Source organism: Condylostylus longicornis, unplaced genomic scaffold (assembly GCF_029603195.1).
Source record: "Condylostylus longicornis isolate FDR11 unplaced genomic scaffold, ASM2960319v2 ptg000040l, whole genome shotgun sequence".
NCBI lineage: Eukaryota > Metazoa > Arthropoda > Insecta > Diptera > Dolichopodidae > Condylostylus > Condylostylus longicornis.
The window spans coordinates 15,112,970-15,140,331 of record NW_026578009.1 but is presented as its reverse complement, the minus strand read 5'-3'; positions in this window follow the sequence as shown (position 1 = coordinate 15,140,331).

The window sequence follows — 27,362 nt, the reverse complement described above, 5'->3', positions numbered from 1 at the left end:
AGGAATTGCGGTACATTTTACAACACCCAATAACCACTCGGGTAATGCGGATATCGAAAGATTCCACAATACGTTAAATGAACATATCAGAATTTTATACGCAATACAAAAGGAAGAAAATTTACCTATGGACGAAGATCCAGTTATAAAAAGTGTTAAAACTTACAATGAAACAATCCATTCCTCTACAGGTAGAAAACCTATTGATTTCATAAACGGTAGCGTAAAAACTACAGATTATCCTACCGACTGCGCCACTTACGTATTTCAAAAGGTTGCGCATAAAAATTTGCTCTTTTTTTACCTGTGGAATTTTTCTTTATTCAAAATTCTTTTTTTAAATTTTTTTTGTTTTAAAGCTTTTATTATTATTATTATGATTATCATTTCCACTGGCGGTCACTTACGAACTAACTACTTAAAAATTATCCACGATTTTATTTCCAATACTATTTTTTATTAAAAGTGAAAATTGCTTGATTGGCAATTTTCACTTATTATTTAAAATTTATTATTCTAATAAAAATGTTTTTTTTTTTTTTTTTTTTTATAATTACTTGCGCAATGCTAGTGTCTCATTACAATTAAATTAAAATTTAGGTAGTTCGATGAATTGCAAATGGATATTACATAACGTATTACGTTAAAAGAAAAAGTTGTCATTTATTAGTCAAAAATAACAACAAGTAAATGTTAAAGTAAAGGTTTTATTTATTGAAACGGTAGAGGGCAATCTTTATTTGAATTTATTGATGAATGCCCGGGCAATTCTGTTTTACTCAGCGTGTCATGCAGAGTAAAACATGGTGGTGACGTAACAATATGCTTTGAGGGATAACTAATGTAGCTGTGTGCCTACAGCGTTTATTTTGACCTGAAATAAATTTAAATTTCCTTTTAATTCTAGAAGGATGAATATTACGATTATTATTATCTATGAACTTATTGTCTTGCCGTCGGCTTTCGATCTGAATATACCTTGGGGTGGTTTTGTACCTTTCAGTTTCAGGGTTCTTAACTAAAATTTTGCCAGAGTCTTCTGGTTTGAATTCACTTCTATTAATGTTTAGTTTATTTATATTAATTATTTTTTTTCTGTGAATTAAATTTCTAATTTATTCTAGGTTTGAAACTTTACCGTTTAGAATACCAAGTGGTCTAACTTCAATTGTCGAGTGGATTGAGTTATTATATTTTTCCAACGCAAGAAAAACTTTATGAATTGTACTTAGTTTGCATTTTGTTGTTTCAAATATTCTAAGATGTTCGTTAAGAGTTCCATGAACTCTCTCAATGTCAAAGTTGCCCGTGTGGGATCTAGGTGATATGAAATGAACTTAGATATTGTCTTCCCAGAATGTTGAGTCTCCGGATGGATATCGCCGCTTGCCCTTGGATTTTTCCGAGCAATATCCTCAGTACATATTTTTTGTGTTCTCCGTCGGTTAACATCCCTGTTAACGACTTCACTTCGTTGATGAAGTTGGATACCTCGTAGTGTCTAGTACCGGTGAATTCTGGGACACTTCTTATTATTATTTTGTATTTTTAATTATTATTATTTTGTATAAATATGATTATTATTTTGTATTTTTAATTGTTGAAGTGCTAATGCAATTCCGTCTAAATTAGAATCGTTCATTTAGTATAAGTAATAGGTTATTTATTTCTTTTTACCGATAAATACTTGAAAGTAACACTGTTCACTTTGTATAATAATGTTAATAACTCGAATACAGTATAGTAAATTAATTGTTTCTTTTTGTAATTCACTACTTATTTATTTTATTTATTTTTTTTTTCAAAGTTAATAAAATATTGTTTTCCCGAACCGTTTTTTATTTTTTTTTAATTTTTAACTATATTTCGATTTGTTATTTTTATTTTATTATATTAGAGCAGTGTCGGTATCCTACCGACTGCGCCACTTTTGTATTATTTGTTATTTTAACAAATCACAAAAAAGTTCCTGTTACTTTTTATTAATTAATTTTTTTTTCTTATATTTATTAGAACCCAATTTTAATATTAATTGTTATTTTTTTATTCTTCTATTAATTTCTTTTTCTTTTAATTATTACAAAAAAAATAAAAACTTAATTTAATTATATATCCACTTTTCAAAAAATATTTAACATTCTTTTTTCTCGCTGCAAAAACTCTTTGTTTTAAACTTAATCTTTTGACAATCAGTTTTTGACACCTCTTGATTTAAGAAAAGAAAAATTAATCCAAGTTATAATTTTTCCTTGCTTTTACAAAAAAAATATTTAAAAACAAAATTTGTTTTTACTTTTTTCATTTTTTATTTTAAATTAGCAAACCAATTTGCTGAAAAGAATTATTTTTTAGATTTTTATTTTTTTAGAAATTTTTTCACACGAAATTATTAGATTTTTATTTTTTTTAGAAATATTTTCATACGGAATAGTTTATTAAGCGATAATTTCAATGCATAAATTTTATACAAGAAACAAAAAAAATATTATTTTAAATGTTTGTAATATTAGATTCTATTTTCATTATTTACGTAACATAACCCTTAGTAACGACGGCTTAAGCCAACATGTGTGATTTAAATAATAAAAAAAAACAAGACAAGAAAAACAAAAAGTATATTTTGAGTTATATTGAAATGCGATATATAATTAGAATAACAAAATAAAGAAAATAAAAGGTGTCGCTTAATTAGTATTGAAGTGTTGTCTATACTGGAAGAGGATATATAACTTGCACTCATCTTTTTGTTTATTGAATATTGCGCCAGAAAAGAGGAGTACCATCCTCTAGGAGCACTCAAATATATCACATGAAATCTTTTGTTGCAACATCCATTGCAAGTAAACAACTCGCTTTTAGCGTCTGATACAGAGAGTTTTCACTATCACTTTCAACAATCAGTCTTGTTTTGTTAAATTGCTTAATTTCGCTGTCATCGCTCGATAATATTTCAACACAGGACTCTTCAGAAACGATTTCGGTTCAGTGAGATTTAGAAATAAATTCTGTAATTAATAATTGCGATTTCTTTTGTCTTAAATCTTTTAACTCCTCTTCATACTGGGCTAAAACTTCGTTGATTTTTCGCTGAAACTGAAGAGCTCGTTCAACATTCGGGTCATGTTGTTGAAAATAATTTCCCAATTTCTTTCCTAACGCAAGTCCTTCTCGAACAATTTTAGCTGTAAAAAGATGTTTTTCACATTCATCAATCTCAGCTTCAACATCACTTTCAGACTTTTGCCTTGTTTTACTCACAATTTCAATTAATTCATCTTCGTCTAGTTCTTGGTCTGTCATGGTTTTAATAATATCTTCCTCATTTAAATCTTGGAAATCTTCTCCACCTATTGCGTGAGCCAACTCAATTATATCGGAGTATTCTTGTTCCAAAAATATTCTAGAGTCCAAAAATTTCGACAATTTGAGGCCACACTGATTTCCAACATGCATGGAGCGTCGATTTTTTAATCTTACGGTATGATATTCCTATATGCTTAACGCTATCTAAAATGGTAAATTTTTTCCATGCATTGATAATTGATATAGAATCATCATTTTCCAATTGATCCAAAATAAAACTAAACGTGCTTTTGATGTATAATGCTTTGAATGTTGCAATAATCCCTTGATCTAAGGGTTGCAGTAACGACGTTGTGTTTTTCGGTAAAAATTCAACTGCAATGTTTTCGTAGCATAAGCCCTGAGGGTGGCCTGGAGCATTGTCCAATAACAATAGCACTTTAAAAGGCAATCCTTTGTTAATTAAATATTTTCTTATATCTTGGATAAAATGGTTCTTAAACCAGTCACTAAACAAAGAGGCGTTAACCCAGGCTCTTTTGTTAGTCATCCAATACACTGGAAGATTATTTATATTTATTCCTTTAAAAGATCGTGGATTTTTCGCTTTGTTAATCACCAATGGCTCCATTATGTAATCACCAGAGGCGTTGCTACAAAACAAAATCGTTATTCGATCATTTGCCGCCTTATGACCGTTGGCTGATTTACAATGCTTAGCTAAAAAGGTTCTTTCAGACATTTTCTTCTAAAACAATCCACATTCATCCGCATTAAACACCTGATCTGGGCAACATGATGTTCCAGAAATTATTTCAGTAAATTTTTCTGGATATATTTTTGCTGCATCTGAATCAGCAGAAGCCTGTTCTCCTTTTAATTTCAAGGAATGTAAGGAATGCCTTTGTTTAAATCTCTCGAACCAGACCATGACTTGCATTAAAAGGCGCCTTAATCGAAAAAGTACTAGTGGATGGCATTTCATTTTGAATTTTTTCATAAATTTTTAAAGCTTTATTTGTTATGGCGTTAGTGTCGATCGGAACTCGTTTTTGATTTTGATCTTCAAGCCAAATAGCTAAAGCTTTTCTATGGTTTCTATTGCAAAATTTCTCACATTTGACGTTTTACTCATGCTTGATACTATTCCAGTCGCTACACTTTTTCTAATTGACTCTTCATTTTTTCTTATTGTTCGTATTGTTGCTTCATTCAATGAATAAGATCTAGCAACATCTACTACTCTCTCGTTATTCCGTTAGTTTGTCCAAAATTTCAATTTTTTTTCTAATGAAATAACTTTTCTTTTCATTTCTTTATTTTTATCCTTCGGCATTATTAGGAACTAAAATTTTTAAATATTTAATAATAAAAATGTTAAACTATTAATTTTAAACCACGCGGAACCCACCAACTGAATCGCATAGATAATCAAAAAAAACTAAATAAAATATTTTCACTGATTTGTATAAACAGATATATGTATACAAAAAAGGTAAATTCCCTATTTTTAAAAATGAACGTACACGAGTATAAAAACGAAAAAAGTGTACACACGAATTTTTAAGTACATACAAAGTTTGTTACATCAAAATAAATGTGTTTTTAAATTTTTAAACGAGTACCGTGCAAAACGGATTAACTGTTTAATAGATTAACGGTTAATAGATTTGATTATCTCCATTCTTGATTAAAAATATATAGCCTGTATAAGCTTGTTCATAATTTTCTACTATTGGTGAATTTATAGCATTTAGATAATAAGTCAGCATCATCATTTCCCTTTATATCCATATGTTATGGTACCCACAAAAATGAAAAATTATTCTTATACTCATAAGGGCACTCGGGGAATCAGAGTCCACTATCACTTTTTTGTGTATAAAATTTTCGTATATATATTTCACAGCCTTCAGTATTGCTTACGACTCGACTTAAAATGTGCTTGTATCATTTAGCAAATGACTTTATTGAATTTAAATCCACATTCGGTTTTATTATCTAACAAAGACACGTCGGTGTAAACAACGTACTAATATAAATATTTAGTTTTAATTTTATCTAAAAACAGTTTTTTGTATAATTCTTTCGAAGTAGTTTTGTTTGTAAAATTACCAAAGGATATATTATCTGCATATGTTTAAGTCTGTATTTAACCAATAGGGTTTTCGAAAAGTTGTTGAGTATAAATATTTTTTTGTTGAGTAGTTTCTTCCAAATTTTCTTTAATTCGTGAGGGCACAAGGTCTAAAAGACTTCTTTTACGTATATTGTAGATTTCTTCGTTTTGTTTCATCGTTCAAAGGATTTTCTTCAATGAACTATATTTTAAGATCATAAAGCATGCCCTGCAATTTGCTTCTCAAATTTAATATTCAAAAGACTTTGACTTGAAGTAGTTACCTAGATATCAGTATTTAAAATTGTCTCTAGAGACTTAAGCAGAATGTTACTGGCAGATCTATAAATAAAACTACCATAATCAATAATTGGTAAAATAAGTACGATCAAGAGCCTTAAGAACATGTTTTTATTTGATCCATATTCAAAGTGATTTCAATATAATCCAATTTGTTTTTGGCTTTACATTTTGTATTTTGTATGCACCGAAAAAAAAATTTCTCATAATCAAAGAAAAATGGCCCATAAATCAGAGAAAAATGGGAATAATTTAGCGACATAGAAATATTTTTTAATCAATAAAATGGAGATTTTTTTTTAAATAAAGAAATCAATATGGATTTGAAAAAAAGAAATGTTTTCAAATTTAAAAAAATATTTTTTTGATTTATAGAAACAGAATTTCCTCGATTCAGAAGTAAGTTTTACAACTTGGAAAACTTGTTTTTTTTTTATTTCATAAAAAAATTTTACTTCCATCCCTTTAAATCGAGTAAATATTTCTCCAAAACAGATAAATATTTTGGTTTTTCTTTTGATGTAACTTATATTTAATTTCTTGAAAATTGGAAATTCTATTATTAATAAGATCTATCGATTTAATTTTAGTTATTGAATGAATAGAATTATTATGAGCTTCTACAGCTTTCAGAATTTTGCACTCTGTATCTAAATTTGGTTTCGTTAAGAATAATATTTTAATATATGCCATTATAGTTCCATCACGCTGAAAAACCAGAACTCACTATTCAATTTAATTTTAATTTGAAGAACCCATAATTGGTCATTATATACGAAACTTTTATCATCCAAGACTTCAATAGAATTTTTTACATAAATAATTACTCTGCCAGTATATCGAGAATGGGAATAACATCGATAAATACTATAGCCATCTAAACTTATTTCACAATAATTAATTTCAGTTGTCAAATGGGTTTCGCTTAAAAAAATTAAATCCAAGGCATTATTACTATTTATGTGCTCCAAAGAGGCTTAATGGCTTGTTTTATCATCAATGCTAAGATAAATACTGTTTAACGATTTTCTATTGTGATCGAATGAAGACGAAAATTTTTGCGACTAATTAATTTGTATCTTTCTCAATAAGGTTGGACAAGATTTACTATTTACACTGGGGTTGATATTGAAATTTAATTTTAATGAGTTATTAGCTCTTATACATGCTATACATTGCATTTTATCTGCGACACGATTTTTAGACAAATGATCACTACCTGCACATTTGTAGGAAATGTAATTCTGTTCTTTACAATCTTTGCATTTGTGACACCTTCTGGTATCAAAACTTTCATAAATTTTGCAAATGTCCCAACCCATTCTTATTTTTTCTACTTTAATTAGATTCCTAAACTCCTCGATATTCAATTGAACAATAGCGCTATATTTATTGTAATTAGTTTTATACACTTTAATTACCTTAATATCTTCCTTATGAAGAATATTATTTTGTCTAATCATTTTATTTTGTAATTCAATCTGCTCATAACTTTCTGTCATACCAGTGATTAAAATTTAAGGGTTTCGTTCTTTTGGCACAATAATTACTTATTCACCTTCTAATTTTTCTTCAACCTGATTTTTTAAACAATGTATCGATTTTTCATCTTGACAGAACACTGCTGTAGTGCCATCCTTTTTTTCTGACACTGCATCATTGTTGAAGTTTACTGGGTCAACATGACGTTTCAAGCTTGTTTTGGTTTCTGCCGATGTTTGAACTTTTTTTGGTTTTATTAATAGAACTGGGTCATTTTTAACAATATTCGCGTAAGTAAATTTATTTTCACTCTTATTAGCATATGTAACTTTCTTTAAATATTCATTAAAAGTTTCACCATCATCCATAACTTTATCAACTCCTTTTTTCATATCACACATAATGTTTTCTACATTGCAAATCTTTTTATACACCAGGTCTTTAAAATTCAAACATTCATCGCAGTGGAAATTAAAATTTGATTTTTCCGCCAACAATTTAATATCATAATCAATCAAATTGTGGCAACTGGGATGAAAATATCTACCACAAGATCCACTGCAGTTGATTTTTGCTGAACTTGATCTCAAACTCCTCTGACATTTTCCGCAATTAATTTTTGTTATGAATGTTCAACCAATTCAAAAAAAGTGTTAAATTTTCTTTAAAATAAATAAGAGCAGAATGAAGTGATATTCGGTGTATAATAATAATAAAAAGCGCAGTGAGATTTATAATAATAATAAAAAGCATAGATATTTTTTGTTTTAAATCTGCAATTCAGTGTATTTATATTGCATCCAAGCGATTCCGCTATTCAAAATAAATTTTAAAATCCGCTAATGTACTTTTACAGAATTGCTTTTTAATAAAATTATAACATATACAATGCAAAACGATGCGAATATGTGAAAAAATAAGTTGCTTCTTGCGTTAAATTAAATTTTCCAATAAAATTTATGTTCTTTAAGCTTATTAAGATTTAATATTATTTTTTTAATTGGAAAACAAAACTCCAAAAAATGATCCAATCGTTTTGAAAATTGTGTATTGGTGGATGAGAAAATGAAAAGTTTTAAGATAAAAGATGTTGAAATTTGATTGTGGTTTATTTTTCCTTTCTACCAATATTCGTATACATAACTTCTCCCTCCTTAAGAAAAAAAAAGTTTATTTTGGTTCTATAGTTTTATTTCTTTTGTTCTGTATCTTTTTCTTAATATTCATACAAAATTTTAAAAATATAAGTAACAAAATTATAGTTACCACTTTACTCAGAATTATTAAAATTACATTTATCTTTATTGTTTCATTTTTATCATAGAATTTAGTTTCTCTTATTTTTTCCAAATTATTTTGATATTTTATTAAGAAATCTTCAAAAGTTATTTTATCAGTAAAATTGTTTTGCTGAGTATTAGGGTAATAAAATCGTTCTTTTATAGTTTCTTTTACATTTGAAAATATTTGATTAAAAATTCTTAGTGTGCAATTATTATAGTGAATTAAGATATTTTTTGTTAATACAATGTTCCTGTAATAGCATGATTGGTTTAAAGTTATATTATATGCATTTTTTATTACAATAGTTTGTTCATCTAACATATTTATTTCTGTTATATTATTTTTAATAAATTTACAGTTACTTTTATAAATGCAATGATTAGATACTTCTAATTCATTTATTGTTTTGGTTTCTTCATATTTATAAGTTTTATTATCATACTTGAATACAATTTCTTGCCTACCATCAATTTCTTTATTATTTTCATTTGGTATTGGAATAATTTTGTTTAACTGAACACTTACAAATGTTTTTGGGATTTTGATTGCGAATACTATTAGATTATTTTGAAAATGGGTAACTCCTAATTTTATATATTGTATTTTAAAAAAGTCTATGTCGTATTCCTCGATTTTCCTATTCGTAAGTATGTTAGGATGTATGATACCATGTTTTGCTGATGCTAAGTTATCTTGTATACAAGTTATTTTGTTTTTTAGAAGTTGAATTTTTAGTAACTGATCGTAATATAAGTTTTCTTTTAAGTTTATGTTAATAATGTTAAGTTTCTTATTAATTAGGTCTCGGTCTTTTAAAATAATTTCTTTTAGTTCGTTAAATGTTTTGTTAAAATTGTCGTTTATCTTGATTTGTTTATTTAAGTTAGTAATTAATTTGTTATTACTATAATCTAATGTTTGTAAGTGATTTTCTATATTTTTCCTGTCGTCTTCGTTCATTGTACCGAACAACCATTTAGAAATGTCTCACACAATGTTTACTAACCCTCGTTTCTGTCTGTTAGTCTTAGGCATAATTGTCTTTATTTTACTTGTCAGTTCTTTAATTTCTGATAGGATGAAAATTTTATTTTTAAAATCTAAGTTTTCCACATTTTCTTTTAAATAATTTATTGTATGTAATATTTCGGTCGGGTCAATAATATGTAAAACTATGTCTGATTCTGTCACTACTTTTGTTTTGTCCATCTTTATTATAGTAAATCCGTTCTGTTCTTCAATGTTTTGTAGTATCAGATGTGCTTTGGCCATCGCTGGTAACAGTATGCATGTCAATGTCAGAACTATTGTCAGTATTGTCACAGTCTTCTGAAAATTTTAATGGTTTCTTTATATTACTTTCATGAATACCTTTTAATCTATATTTCCTATATTTAGGTTTGTGTTTGTGTCTTAAACTAGCATAATTTTTAATAAATCCTATTTTACGTTTTTCCTCATAATTTTCCCTATTTCTATTTAGTTTATTATTTCTTTTAATTTTTGTTTTTAATAAAGTGTTAAATATTTTGACCTTATCTACTATACCTTCTTGAACTTCTAAAGGAGTTGTTTTAATTGCTGAGTGATAGTTTTTATTATAATATTCTATAGCCTTATTAATTTGTTCTTTATATTTTCTAGATATTTTCTATATCTAAAGTTCTGATCTTTTCTGAAAGTGTGCTATTTAATCTTTCCACGTCCGAATTACCTGTATGACTATTAGGTTTAACGTAGTGCATTTCTATATTTTCGTTTTTGCAAAATTCCTGAATATTTATGCTCTTAAATTCGTTATCGCATACCAATTTTTTCATTTTACCCTTTATAGATATATAAAATTTTATTTTCTCTATTATTGTTTGATTATTGCGGTCTTCTAGGTATATACTTATAGCATGTTTAGAAAATTTATCAATGAAATTTAAGAATGAGTTTTTCTGATTTGTATAAATGTCCATATGTATTATTTGATTAATGTCTTTTGGAGATTCCGTAAGTTGAAATTTTTTCTTTATAGGTTTCCTATCATATTTCCCTGCTGTGCAAATGTCACAGTTGTTTATTATTCTTTGAACTAAAATTTTGAGGTTTGGCCTGTATATTTTATTTTTTAAGCTTTCGTAATTTTCAATTATTCCAGCATAACCTGATTCTTTACCATGATATAATGATATTTGTTTCAGACACTTTTCCTCATCTATTAAATCTTTAGCGAAAAAACTGCATTTAATGAATTTTAATTCATTATCGTTGGAAAATAGTTCGATTATTTTGTTTTGTAATTTATTATATTCGTGATTATTCAATTCGGAATAAATTGCAATTTTACCTTTTATTATGTATTTCTTTAGTAAATCTGAAATGTTACCTTCAAAATCTCTTTTGTCGACGTAAATTCTTCTATAGTTAAATACTTTTTCAAATTCCTTTTCTTTTAATTCTACTAATATTATTTGAGCTCTAAACCTATTTACTACCGTTTCTAGAATAGGTATGTGATCGTGAAGATCTTCTTCAGCAGAATGCGCTGTTTGCATATCTACTGATTCAGGTTCGTTATTTTCGTTAAATAATGCATTTATTTCTAACGAGTCATTAGAATTATGGTTGTGTATTATTTCTGAAAGTTGTTGTGAAATGGTCCTAAAATTACTATTGTTTTCTGTAATGAAATTAATTTCGTTTTTATCTTTATCGATTCTACTTAAGAAATCTGCCGCTTTATTATCTTTTCCTTTGATGTATTCCATTTTTATTTTATATTCTCCAAGCTTTAGTAACCATCTCTGGTGTCTAGGACTAAAATCCCTTCCCTTATATTTAACAAAAAGATTTTTTAATGGTTGATGATCCGTAAAAACATTGAATTCCTTACCGTACAGGTAAGGACGAAAATAGTTGGTTGCCCAAACTATTGCCAAAAGTTCTTTGTCAGTTGCAGAATAATTCTTTTCATGGTCATTCAATGTTCTTGATGCATAACATATAGGGTGTCCTTCCTGAGAAAGGACAGCTCCTATAGCGAAATTACTTGCATCCGTAGTTAGGGTAAAGTTTTTATCGAAATTTGGATATCTTAATATTGGGTGTTCTGTTATTAAGCTTTTAAGCTTTTCGAAGGCATTTATATAATTTGGGTCATTAATATTTACTTTAGCGCTTTTCCTTAAATACCTCGTTATCGGTTGAGCAACTTTTGCATAATCTCTAATAAATTTTCTGTAATACCCCGTTATTCCAAGAAAAGATTTTATTTGTTTTTGTGTTGTAGGAATCTTAAATTCTCTAATAACCTTAATTTTATTTGGATTTGGTTTGATACCTTCCGAAGTGAGGACATGTCCGAGGAATTCAGTCTCCTTCTTCATAAAGTTACATTTATCAATTCGAATCTTTAAACGTTTTTCTCGAAGTTTATTAAATATTTTTGTTATACTTTCGATATGTTCTTTCAATGTTTTGCTAAAAATTAAATTGTCGTTATTAAAATATTGTCATTAGCCTTTGGAATGTCGCCGGAGCGTTCTTGAGACCAAAAGGCATCCTTACAAATTCATAAAAACCTAACGGTGTTTGAAATGCCGTCTTCTGCCTGTCTTTAGGTTTGACTAAAATTTGATGAAAACCCTTCGCTAAATCGAGTGTGGAAAAGTATTGAGCTTTACCCAACTTATCCAATATACCGTCCATATTAGGTATAGGGAATTTATCGTCTATTGAAATCTCATTGAGCTTTCTATAATCTATAACGATACGCCATTTCTTTTTACCTGAATTGTCAATTTTCTTTGGTACTATCCATAATGGACTATTATACCTAGAATTACTCTTCTGAAATATATTTTGTTCCTCCATTTCTTTTAGTTGTTTATTAATTTCGTCTTCGTGGACTCTTGGGAACCTATACGCTTTAGCGTTAATTTGTTGTTCAGTAGTGGTTTTTATTTCATGCATAACTTCGCCTGTGGCAGTTAACTTATCACCTTCTTTAAAAAGTAGATCTGAATAATTCTTTATTATGTCCCCCATTAGACATCTTTCTTCATTGTTCATGTGATTTAAATCAAAGCTTTCTAATATTTCAGTTGGATTTATAATTTCAATATTACAAATCCCTTCTATCTCGAAAGGATAATCGGCACCAATAAATGTTAATTTATTCGCATTTACATCCAGTGAATTCTCTTCCAAATCGATTTTTACTTTTAGCTTACGTAAAACATCTTGCCCTAAAATGGCATCATATGATCTTTTTGATAAATCTACTACTAACCAACTCATGAAACTGTTTAGGTTGAATTCTCCCGGAAATGGAGTAACTAATTTATTCATTACTCGGTTAGATCCGCCAATAGTAGAAAATTCAACTGGTTTCTCCAGCCTTTGTTCTGGATAATTAAATGTTTTTGGGTGTATTATACTGATAGTCGATCCAGTATCTATCAAGCATTTAAATTCCTTATTTCCGATGTTTAATACTACTATGGGGAGTCCGTTTCCCGAGGCTGTTCTTGAAAATTTATTTGTTCGTGTTTCATCACGTGGACCACCCCCATTATTACTTGGTTCAACTTGAGTTATATTACTATTATTGTTGTAGTTGCTAATATACCTAAATTGTCCTGAATTCGTTCTATTTCTAAATTGTCCTGAATTTTTATTATAATTTCTAAAATGTCCGTCTGAATTAGCTCTTTCCCTAAACTGATTTGTATTTTGATTTGAGTTATAAGTTTTATTAAGATTCTGTTGATTGGCCTGATTTGTATTAGGATTTTGAAAAAATGTATGATTCCTAACTTGGTTATTTGAGTTATAATTGAAGTTTCTATCATAACTAGGGTTTCTTATATTAGTTTGGTTTCTAAAATTTTTATTATTACTATCTGATCTATTAAATGGTTTCCTAAATTCATTTCTAATAATATCCCCGCAATCACCCAATTCAAGTAGTTCATTTTTTAATTCTTGGTAATTACTTATGTTTCTAACAAATCTTTGTCCTATACCACCAATCATTCTTTTAATAGCTAAGACCAGCATATGATCAATTATTTCTGGTCTAGCTTCTACATTTTTTTTTTTAGAGAAATAATATAACTCGTTTGCTTTACATCTAAGATTATCAAATTGTGTAATTAATTCTTCAATACTACTTACCCGCATATTAAATGCTGCTGCTGAAATTTCTGTAACCTGGATTTTTGGTTTGTACTCGCTTTTCAATCTTTCTTTAATTCTTACCCAGTCGCTGCTATCTTCGATGTCCAATATTTTGGTTTTAGCGTTTCCTTGAATTTTCTCATTGAATATGTTTTTAATTATATGTTTGTACATGAAAGACTCTGGGTTGATGTCGTTGATTATGTCCTCCACCGTTCTGATGAATGAAGTAATTGAATATTGTTCTTCGCCGTTGAATGGTTTTAAGTAGTTTACTTCCTTACGAATATATTCAAGAACGTTGTTGGATTTCAGATGATCGAGTTCTTGTGCTGTTCCTCAAGTCTCTTTGCCATTGACTCGTATTGTTTTAACAATACCGAGTGATCTCCTTGTGATTGTTGACTTTGAGTAGTGTCTGAGTTGCTTTGTTCTCCCATATTTTCGGGTAAAGTTAAAGGCACTAAATTATTAAACATTTCTGTGATATATTCACTAATTGTTCTTTCTTTTTTATAATACGGTTTTTCAGTTTGATTTTTATTTTTTGGCATATATATTTTTTTTTTGTTTCACTATTTTGTGTCTTCGTAAATTTAAATGTCTTAATTTTACTTCGTAACTAATAGCTTTAATCTTAAACAAGTTTTTAATATATGCGCATTTAGATTCGTATCACTAGATCCTTAAACTTCGGTAAAGGATCCTACCGACTGCGCCACTTTTGTTTTCGTACAATCTTTTATTTAAAAAAAAACAATTTAATTATTTTCTTTTTTTTTATTTTATTTCAAACTGAATAAACCATTCACAAGTAGTTTTTAAATCTTAATATTAATTTACAATTTAACAAAGAAACTATTTAATATTAATCCGTGATCGGACAGCAATTTGTCTTAAGACTTATCAAAATTAGAACTAAGAACTTTCTTTTTCTTACCTCTATTTATATTTCCAAATTTGTAATTAAAATGTAATTAGACAAAGACTTACAATAATATTATTATCAAAATATAACCAGACTGATCTTTATTTATTTATGATTTAATTTTTAGAGTACAATATTTATTATATTTTGTTTATTTTTTTACATTGAATATGATTTGTCTAGTCTAATCATTTTTGTTTTTGAACAAAAGAAATCAAAACATGATAAGGATACCTATTGAAACAAAACAACATGTTAAAACTTGTATTGCAGGTAAAGTATCTACATGCATAAAAATAATGTTTTATTTTTCCTTTCTACCAATATTCGTATACATAACTCGCGTGTTAGAAGAGTGGCTATTTTATAATATTATATCAAACATATAAAATTACGTCAAACATATGTATAAAATTACGTAAAAGTAAAATTATTAAAATATATAGCAGACGGTATGGAAGTGGAAAATCTGAAAAAGTATTAAAGTAAAGATAAAAATGCGTTTTTTTGTTTTTAAATTTATAAAATAGTCTTTTAATTATTTTTTACGTTTTATAAATTTTTCAAATTTATTACATACTTCGGATGATTTTATTATTTTCGCCATACGCATACTGACTTTATTACAAATGTTGCAGTATGGTCTGTATTTCATCACAAAGTCTTTCGTTTCTTCGAAGCTGTCAAACACAACGGTGAAGTGGAATGTAGCATATTCTTTTAGTTTTTCTTCGTTAACGTTTGCTTCTTGGATGTTGTTGAGGCAGTTTTGACACATTACCTTTTCCAAATGGTAATGGTAACAGGTCTCTTCGAAATCGTCATTATCGAAAATTCCAACCTGTCTGTCAATAAATCTGCAAAATATGCTGTATATTTTACGGCTGCCGGTAGCTTCTACGATTTGACGGGTCACTGGGAAGTCGTCAATTTTATATCCCTGCCTAATTATTTGGTTTCCAGTTGGCATTTGTTTTGATTTAAACTAATAAAATTTTTAAAAAAGCTTTCTAATTTATACTATTTTTAAAGAGCTTTTTCTTTTTGGAGGGTATATATCGCATAATTTGAAGAAAAACAATTTTTTTAGATTAAGAACATTTGGTGTTTTAGGAATAAATAAAAACAAGCGAATGTTTTTTTTTTTGTTTTTTTTTTTTTTATACTATATCGGCGTATTTGATAATGACGGCAAGTATAAGTGCTGTTGTTATTTGAACTTGATAACTTTTACAGCAAAAAGGTAGATCATTATGTTCGTCATGTAAACGTTCTGGATATTCAAGATCTACCTCAAAAATATATCCAACATCAGAGTTTTCAGATATGGATGAGCAATCTAGGGATGGGGGATCTACCCATTCAAAACCACCATATGGCACTTTACCATATCTCAAAGAGCACTGACTGATACCTGTGCGAGTTCCCTCTTTGAAAAATTTGTACATTTCAATATCGGCTAGCAATTCTAATTTTATATCTATATATTTTAGCATTGCTTCCCATGACAGTCCGGGTGCTGTGAAAAAATGGGAGGCATCTAAATTATAGATTTTATGACAGCATTTCCTAAAATTTTCGAAAACGTCTGCGAGAAGCAGAACATCTGTTTTAAGATAAAGCTCTAAATAATGCCATAACGTTTTGCATTTAATGGTTTCCCATACCTTAACCGCATGGTCATAATCGCTTTCAGAACAGGTGTATTGATTAAATTGTTGTGGAAATTTTCCTGAGTAGGCAGCTGGGTCTCTAAGTTTTTTTAAACAATCTATATAGTCATAAGGGAAGACTCCCTTCCTCTTAAATAGAGAATACTTTATATCGTTGGGGAAGAATTTTTTCATATTAACGATACTTAAATATTTGTCCATCTTTAAAAAATTTATTAATGCACCAGTTTGAATTTTAATCTAATCCATTATGTGTGTCTATTCCTATGTACAAAATTATGTGTATTTTAATTATTTCTAAATTTTTTTTTAATTTATTATTATAGTTACCTCGGAAAATAATTTTAAATATGTATCTCGTTCAATAATTAAAACAAATTTAAAATGTTTTTTTTTCAAAATTTAAATGTTTTTTACATCGAATGGGATAACAGTAAGTTGCTAAATGATTTTGACATTTTACTATGGAACGTTGGTTATAAAATTTGGAACAATGAAATCGATATAACTAAAGAAAATTTAAAAGGAATTTTCAATTTCTTCATTCTTTTTTACAACAACAAAATATATGTCACATCAGTGAAAACTGACGTGAACACTGAGCGTGTAATCGTCCCCTTTACTCAATTTCATTTATGAAACATTTTTTAATTTTAAACGCTCTACACTAAAATTTTTATTTAATTTATTTAAAAATAAATCCATTTTTTTTTTTAATTAAAATAAAATAAATAAATTTTGTAAGTCCTTGTCCTTTTCCAATGTCTGATCAACTAATGAAAATCTTTTAAAATTTATTGCCTATTTATATTATATTTATTAATGTATAATAAAATTAAAAATTACAAGTAATTCATATGATTACTAAATTCTTAGTAAAAAAACACATTTTTTATCTTTGGAAAAAATTTATAATTTCTTTAATTCAAATTTGGTAATATTTTTTCTTTAACAATATAATATAAATTATTAACTTCATCCAACGTTAATAATGCACCCATAGATTTATTAAAAAACTTATATCGAATGCAACGGGGTCCATATAATTCACGAAATTCCTCACCATCCTGCAATGAATCAAATGTTGCAACCTCAATGAATTTGAAAAAAGTATGATGTAAAGTTTTCCTGTCTTCATTAATGTATAAAAAACTACTGTCAAAATACGGTAGGGTAAATAAAGCTACATTATTGAAAACGATTGACTACATTTTTGTAGTATTGTTGTAGAAATTTTGTAAGTGTCAGAATTGTGTTCACTCACTATTGCCAATTTTTTTTCTATTACTTAAGAATGAAACTTTGTTTAGATTCAATGTGGGATTTGGGATTCAATAGAAAAGCACAGGAAAGTGTATTTAATAAATCAAGTTTGATAAAAAGAAAAAGAAAATTTATCTTAACAAAATTGCTGATTAGAAGTAGATTCAAAAAACACCGCGTAAACAAAGCAAAATTTTTGAAAAACAAATTTCCAAGTTTTCGGATGATGTTTTCAAGAGTCACTTTAGAATGGGGCGTTCCACCTTTGAAGTAAGTTATTAGAAAGTAAATGAATTTATGTCTAAAATTAAATGCTCTTAGAAAGTAAAAAACCTGTTGCAAGCACAATGGAAAAATTATTTTTATGGAAGACCATTATGTATGACGCTTACAAAAGCATTACATATAACCATTTGGAAGCTGGCCAATGGATGCGTTTTCAGAGAAATTTCCAATTTATTCAATATTGCACAAGGTGCTGCATTTAACATTATTCTTATTGTCATCAAAATGATATATAAATTAAAAAAAAATTTTATAAAATGGCCTAAGTCCGTAGAAGAAGAAATGAGTACTATGGAAGGTTTTCAGGAACTAAGATCAAACCCAATACCTAATGTTTTAGGATGTGTAGATGGTACACATATGCCCATCACCGCTGCAAAAAATTGATAAAATCAGCTATTTTAATAGAAAAGGATTTCATTCGGTGCTTCTCCAAGTAACTTTTATCTAACTTTTTTTACAATTTTATAATTTGATATCAAATAAATATTTAGATAATTTCCATTATACTTATGTCTATGTAATCAAAAAATATTTAGGGTATATGTGATCATAAGCCAAGGTTCATTGACGTTTTTTTCGGTTTTCCTGGCAGCTGTCATGACGCCGATGTTTGGGGAGCCAGTCCGATTGGTAAAGCCTTAAAATCCGGAGAAAAAAAAAATACATGCAAATGGCCACATATTAGGGGATTCAGCGTATCCCATGTCTAATTATTTGATAGTACCGTATAAGGATAACGGTCGTTTAAATAATGCTCAAAGTACTTTTAATTATATTTTAAGTTCTACTCGAATAGTAATCGAACAAGCTTTTGGTCGGTTAAAATCTAAATTCCGCATACTAAAATCGATTGATACCTAAAATATATAGTTATGGCATGCGCTGTCTTGCATAATTTAATAATAATACATGAAAGTACAGATGATCTGGAAACATTTATTATAGAAGAAGAAGATGATATTGCAAATAATTTAGAAGAAAATGATTTTTCAAATACCACTACTGAAAAAGGTAAAAATAAGAGATATGTAATTTGAGTAGGAATAGTAATTTTGAATAAAAGGCAATTTAGTCTATTTGAAAACAATTTGAATTTTTTTTATAAAAAACGGTAAAGGACAATCTTCCTTTACTTTGGTAGGCATTTCACTACTGCGCTTCTGCTAACGGTTGTAACGTAACAATATACAGAAATTATTTTATTTCTTTTTAATAATAACAAAATTAAATTTTGTGTTCTTAAAATTAGAACTTTAACCTCTGAAGTTGAAATACTCGCAACAATCTCTTGGTCTGATTCCTCACCAAACGTAGCCACGTTATTGTCTATCGAAACATAACCATATCAATTTTCAATATTAAAAAAATCTTCTATTTCCCCTAGAATCACTTCGCCAGAATGATCACCAATTGAACAAATCTTCGGTTATTTTATATTTAAAAAAATAGGTCCTTGATTGCTCTCAAATAATACTGAAGGGTAAATTAATGTATCACTAATTCAGTACAGGATTATTTGTCTTTTAATTAATAATTAACCAGGCAAGCTTGAATCATTTATTGTAGCAACAAATGATTCCCTTAAATTCTTATAATTTGAATAATATTGCAGGGTAAATTAGTGTATCACCAATTCAATACAATATTATTGCTGAAAATGAAAGTTCAAATTAGAACAATATAGTTTTAATGTTTAAATGTTACTTCACTTAATTTAAAAATTCTTAACCTATTTATACAAAATTTTGTAATCAAAAAATGAAAACAACAATGGACCACCACCACTATTTTTTATATTGATAATGCATTAATATCTCTTTGACTGAACAAACAAATTACAAATTATCAAATTTACAAATTACCAAAAAATACATTTATGACAATATTAACAAATCTAATTTTAGAATTAAAATCAAAATCTATTTCAAATATTTTATGGTCAACAAAAGATAAAAATTTATCTGATTATGAACAAAGAATGCATTTTAAGTAAAAATAGACAAATTGTTCTTTAATTCTTAACATTTCTCCCTCTCGTTGATTCCTCGTACATCAACTTCAAAATCTTCAGCTTTAAATCGAACTGATGATTCTGCATTCTTTATATTAAATTTTTGATGAGTGATAACTTTTCTGATGTACATGATGACTAAAGCTGCAGCGAGAATAAGCGCTAAATAACTAACTGCAAACTGATGAGAATCTATGGCTGTTATGTTAGCAATACCGTTTTCCTGATGTTGTAAAAATTCTATTTGCGTCTTAATTTGTTTATATTCTGCGTCAAAATTATTGTTTAATGTGTAATTGAAATTTTCCCAATTTATACTGGCTATAGTAACATTTATTTCATCTGGCATGTATATAAATGGTTGACTTATTTCCCCAATGTCTGTAGTTTGAGTTTTATATGATTTTATTGTAAATTCATCTTCTGATAAAGTACAGTCTTCATAAAAGGATATCATGCCATTTCCAGATAGTTTAACTTGATATCTTTCATTACTGCATATGATATTGCACATGTATTCCTGTGGGATCGCATACAGCCAATTGTTTGATTTACGTAATTGCTTCCAAGTTCTTTTGGGCCTTTTTATATTTAAGCGACAGCTATTACTTAAACTTTGTTGTTTAAAAAGTTGAAACTCACACTGGAGACTATTAGCCATTTTGGTATAGTATGGTCGAACTTGTAAGCATAAATATTTTTCGTCATTTAATTTGATGCATTTTTCGAAGTCATTCTCTGATAGTGTATATACTGAGTCTACGAATTTGTCAATCATTATAAATTCTGTAAATGGTTGCACGCTCACATAGCTGTTGTTCAAATTGACTGGAAATGGTATTAGTTGAAATAAATTTTCTTTTGATAATAAGGGGATTGTGAATATAAATATTGCATTTTTTATTCCCATTTTACACTTTATTGTCATCAACCCATACAAGTCAGAAACAGGAGGTAACACTAGATCTTCTGATAGGTGCTGCTTTATTTGTTCTAGATGCATCTGCAGCTGGTTAGGAGACAATATTGTAGGGCTGACTTTTTCATGATGAAGATCAACTAGAATGTCTAACAGCTTTTCTTGCATTTTCTTGAATTCATCAATTGTTAATGATATATATTGCGCAAATAATGATACTACGAGTATTTGATAAATCTTTTCGCTTTGCAGTTTACGAGAAAGATTATTCACGTTATAAATAATTTCATTCAATTCTATTTTTACTCTGTGGAAATTTTTTACATAATTCGCCTGGGATACTTTTACCAGATGTTCTGTTGCTTCTATTACTGAGGTCTGATTTTTCATCAGGTTTAGTAGATATTTTTCATTTGCTTTTACATTTAAAATTTCCTTTTCTGCATGTTTAGCATAATTGTCATCTAACACACCAAATAAAAAGTTTGCTAGATTGCCAACGCCATTAATCAGTCCTCGTTGTTTCCGATTTATAAATGATGAGCTGGAAAATAGTAGTTGATTTCCTTCATTTATTTCCTGTAGTCGATAATTAAATTGTTCAACTAATATAGATGCATAATGATGATCAGTTGTGTTGTTTGTTAATTCATTTAATTTCTGAACATGTTCCTTTAATGACGAATACGTGCGCCAATATTTTGTCAGGTTGTAAAATGCTATTATCTGTCATTCACCTTTTATTAGCTTACTGGAGCCAATTTTGTTAATGTATACGCCCTTGTTTTCATTAAAGTGTGTTATCTTAAACGGTGCTGACGATGTAGGATATCCTAGAACTATTAGCGGTAATAAAAGAAGTGTAACTATAAAAATAGTTGCATTAAATGAATATTTCTTTCGCTTTTTAAATGTATTTGATGATTCAGTCTTTCTTTTATTTTGAATTTTGTCGTCTGAAGCTGTTTCTGCCAACTCTTCTTTGGTTGCATTTTCCCGTGATACATTATTTTCAACAGGCAATGGAGCTAAATTATGTATAGCCCTTTTAAATATGCCTTTGTTGGCTTTTTATTGTCGCCACTCGTACTAAACCATCTTTTCCAACTATAACTTCCTGTATTCGTCCCATTGGCCAATGTAAAGGTATCTTGTTGTCTTCTTTTATTAACACTAACATACCAGGCATCACATTTTGAGTTGACCTTGCCCATTTATTTCTCATTTGAAGTTCACATAAATATTCGATACTCCATCTTTTCCAAAAGTCTTTTCTTAAAGCTGATACTAATTTCCACCTGTTAAATTGGACAAAATTTTTGTATTCTACATTCGGCTCTGGAATCGATGTTAAAGGTTCACCAATTAAAAAATGACAAGGTGCTAGAGCTGTTAAATCATTTGGATCTGATGACAGAGGTCTTAAAGACCTTGAGTTTAAAATTGATTCTGCTTCAGAAACTAGTGTGCACAACTCTTCGTATGTTAGGGGAGCTGATAATAATACACGTTTAATTAATTTTTTCGCAGATTTTACAGCTGCTTCCCAAAGTCCTCTAAAGTGAGGAGATCTTGGTGGGGCGAAATGAAACTGTACCCCTTTTTCTTGACAGCATTTTAAAATTTTGTCTTTATTTTCCTCTTTTGTTAGCATTTTTTCTAATTCTTCAAATTCTTTGTTCAAAATATTTCTAGCACCAACGAAATTAGTAGCGTTATCGCAAAATAAATCTGTACAAATTCCTCTTCTTGCCATAATTCGACGCAATGCTCCAATGAAACCTTCTGCTGTTAAATCTGAAACAACTTCCAGGTGAACAGCCTTTGTAGCAAAACAACAGAAAACGGCTATGTAAGTTTTAGTGGGCCTTTTTCCTCTAATATGGTAATGTGTCATAAACGGACCACAAAAATCCACTCCCGAATGCAAAAATGGTCCAGCAGGAAGTAATCTTTTTTCTGGTAAATTTCCCTTTTTTTGTTCGAACATTTTTGGGTTCATTCTTGTACACGGAACACAGTCGCTGACTACTGTGCGTTGCGTGCTAAATTTTTTGCTTTAAGGATCCAATAATTTTGTCTGGATATAGCTATTATAGCAGCTGGAGCTGCATGTAAATGCTGTAAATGTAACTAATTCATGAGTAGTTTTGACACAAAATCAGTGCCAGGTAGTAAAATAGGATGTTTCGCAATTATCACAGTAATAATGTCGTCTACGTAAAAATCATCAATAATTTTAGCTGCAGCAGGGTATTTCAACATTTCATCTTTTGCTAATTGCTTTAGGCATCTTACTGCTAAGTATGGAGCAGCTCTCGTACCATATGTAACGGTTTTCAATTTATAATAATTTATGCTGTCTTTTGGATCATTTCTCCACATTATCATTTGTAAATTCTGATTTTGTTCAGCGACTTTTATCTGCCGATACATTTTCTTTATATCAGCCGTAATTACGTATTTGTATGTTGTGAACCTAATTAGAATATCGAAAAGATCGTCTTGAATGTTTGGACCTTTAAGCATGATGTCATTCAACGACAAGTTTGAAGTAGTTTTGCACGACGCATCGAAAACTACCCTTAATTTTGTTGTTGTACTTTCTTCTCGAAGAACACAATGATGTGGAATAAAATAATGATTTTTAGGTATATCATCAGCAGAGACTTTCTCCATATGTCCTAACGTTTCATATTCTTTCCTAAATTCGGTATACTGCATTTTAAGTTGCTGATTTTTTCTTAATTTCTCTTCTATATTTAATGTATAATGGCAGTTCTATCCATCCCTGTTCTTTTCTCTATCTCAATTCGGACTAATTTACCACGCATATTTTCTGAATTCTTAAATGAATTTAATTCAGATATTGTCGGTCGGGTGTTCTTAACTGGTGTAACCACTGTTATGTGTGAAACCCGCTCTCCTGGACTAGTGCGTTGGATTTTATAAAACATCTGGGTGTCTTCTCTTGTCGCCCTGTTGTTTGGAAGGTCATATTCCACCCTTACTATACCCTGTCTCAATTGACATGGCCTCTTTGGATGCTGAGTTGGTTTTACGGTATGTCCCGACGTATATTTGCACCTATATATAGGAGAATCATCTGAGTCTTCCTCATCATCAAAAACACCACTCGCGGAAATAGAAAGTGCCTCACTCGTTGAATGGAAACTCTGCCCAGCGGCTTCAGTTTCCCGTTCTTCTATTCTGTGCACTTCCTCCGTCGCTGGATTTACCTGGTTCTCCAAGGTAGCTGATTCCTCCTGAGGACGTCTAAACATTAAAGCAACATCTTCATACTGTTTCATAACGTCCATAATGTGTCTTCTCGTTAAATGGGGCATACTATTTTTAATTTCTTCACAGCTCTTACCATGATGTAACATGAGAGTTATTCTTTCATGGTCTATCGTACAGTTTTCCATTAACCGCACGCTTGTACCATCTAATACAAAAGGGTGAACCCAAGCTCCATCAATCATCATCGGTTCCGGATCTGATTCGGATGTTACGTCTAGAACATGTTCTTCCTCTTGTTCTTCATGTTCTCCAATCCAACCGAAAAGGTCTCTTACTGCCATAAAATCATTAAGTGCGAGGGGTACCACGCACATAAGTTCCTCACATGGAGGTGTTTCTACGTGAGCAGGTGTACCTGTTCTCACCACGTGGTCGTGGATATTCTGTAGAAACTCTGAGTCGTACCGAGACTCGTTACGTCGTAAGTCGACGATAGGCATCTGCCTTGAAAATCTTTCCATCATAAATGAAATGAAATTTACCAAAATTACACTTTGTGTAAAAAGGGTTGGTGGATGGCATGTCTCAAATGAGACCGCCATAGCTGACGATATACTCTTCATCTCCGCTGCAAAAGGATGTCCGCAGGGCGGGGTTCTTTCGCCCCTCCTGTGGTCCATTGTAGTGGATGATCTAATAGCTGCTCTCAGGGGCTCCGGGGCGCGTGTCTGGGGATACGCTGACGATGTGGCCTTCGTCGTGCGGGGAAAATTTGAGAGCACTATTTCTGATCTTCTACAGCAAAATTTACGTGTTGTGGAAAGGTGGTGCAAAGGCGTTGAGTTAAATATAAATCCAAGCAAGAGCACTTTGGTCGCCTTCACCAGACGCAGAAGCAGGGACAGGTTAACGAGCCCAATTCTGTTTGGTGAACGTATTAGTTACTCGAGGGAGGTGAAGTATCTGGGGGTAACCCTGGATGATCGTCTCTCTTGGAATACCCATATCGATAGAGTTATCGGGAGAGCTACGGCGGCCTTGTGGACGTGTAGGAGTTTCATCGGGGGGACCTGGGGAATTAGTCCCAGAATAGCACTGTGGCTATATACGGCCCTTGCTAGGCCCATCGTCACCTATGCGTCGATTGTATGGTGCCGTAAGGCTCAGCAGGCGGGTGTGCGGGCCAAGCTGGAAAAGCTACAGAGGCTGGCCTGCCTGGGAGTGACCGGGGCGATGCGGACGGCTCCCACCGCTGCATTGGAGGTGATGATCGGATTGCCGCCACTGCACCTCCATATATTGAAGGAAGCTCGGCTGGTGACTTACCGACTTCTCTCTGGCGAGGACGGGGCAGGGCTAAAGTTGGCCCACAGAACTCACAGAGACTTCATTGAGGGCGATCCGATTCTAAGGATAACCATGTCAGATACCTGTCTGCCGCGGTACAACTTCGACCACAAGTACAGGGTTCTGTTTCCTGATCGATGGACGTGGGATCGGGGTGGTCCGGTACTTAGGTCGGGTTCGAGCGTGTGGTATGCGGACGGGTCCAAAACGGAGTCGGGGGTGGGCTCGGGCGTATACGGTGTCCGCCCGGACACGCGTGTATATGCAACCCTTGACCCGTATTGCACAGTGTTCCAGGCCGAAATACATGCAATAGAAATCTGTCTGAGAATCAATTTGGAAAGGGGGTATAGAAACCGCACCATCTATGTGTTCTCAGACAGCAGGGCTGCACTGCTGGCGCTCCGTTCAGCTCAGGTTACATCCAAGCTGGTCTGGAGCTGCCTTGCTGCACTTATGGAATTGGCATCGGAAAACAGAGTGATGCTCATTTGGGTGCCGGGCCATAGTGGCCATGCGGGCAACGAAGTTGCCGATGAGTTGGCGCGGAGGGGATCTGGGGCTGCCTTTGTGCAGCCGCTGCCTTTCTGTGGTCTGCCTTCTTCCGCCGTGGGGGCCAGGCTTGCCTGCCTACTCGCGGCGGAATGCAGTCGTCACTGGCGGGACACGAAGGGGTGCCGTCATGCGAAGGTGTTTGTTCCGGCGTGCTCCGGCGGATTCACTGCGGAGTTGCTGGGGATGAGCAGGAGCCGGGTTCGCACTATTGCGAATTTCTTCACGGGGCACTGCCCGGTGAAATACCACCTGCACAGGCTGGGGAAGTCGGGCTCCCCCCTGTGCAGATTTTGTGGGGGTGGCGATGAGACCGCCGTGCACATTCTCTGCGACTGTCCGGCACTGGCTGTTCGGCGCCGCAATTGTCTTGGACATGGGTCCCTAAGTGTTCGGGAACTATTGTCCAACTCCCTTAGGGATATCGCCGGCTTTGTGATTGGGACGGGGATATTATAGACGGGAGAGTGGGGTGGCTACAATAAGTCAAAAAATGGCTGCGGTGGCTTGGGGGGATGCTCCTGTCCCACTCGGTTCCCTTAGAATCTACGAATCTATCTTCTATATTTAAGAACCTTCTGAAAGCTATTCTTCTTGATTCTCCTAGAATTGTTGAATCACCCAGAATTGGCAAGCTGACTTCAAACCTTCCCGATTTATCTCTTCTAGTTGTGTTTTTAAAATGCTCTTCGCACAATTGTTCTGATTTAGTAAGTAGCTTTTCTGAATCTCTAACTTCTTCTATATTCCAAAACTTGATTAATGATTCGTCCAATTCTTCATTGGTAAAATGAAGAATTATGGAAATGCTTCTATTTCATTATGGAAACTCATTTTTCCAAAAACCATCCATCCAAAGACGGTTTTTTGTAATGTTGGTAAATTGGGCCCTATTTTAATTTGGCCATTTCTCATGAACTCTGCATACATTTCAGCTCCCAATAGCATATCTATTCGTCTTGGTACATTAAAGTTGGGGTCTGATAAAACGACATTTTGTAGAGGCCATTCTGCAATATTTATATGTCGCTGTGGTTGTAAACTTGTAATTTCTTTGATAACATAGGCTTCTATATTTATTTCATAATTTGCTGTTTTTGAAGCAATTTTGATATTTACTCTGCTTGTTGATGAAATGCTAGATTTCCCGATACCACAAATATTTAATTTATCATTTTGGGTATCTAAACCTAAACGCCGCATTAATTTTTCTGATATGAAGTTCAGTTGTGATCCAGAGTCTAATAATACTCTACAATCAATTGCTTCTTGATTCTTTTTGAAGGCCGATATAACAGCAGTGCCTAGAAACACATATCTCTCGGATTTTACTTCACAGACTCCAGCCATATTTGATGCTTCTTCTTTATTTAAATTTAGTTCTTGTTTTTCGTTCGTCTCTTTATTAATATTTTTATATCTATGCAGCAACGTATTATGTTTTCTTTTGCATACTCTGCATCCAAATGACCTGCAATTAT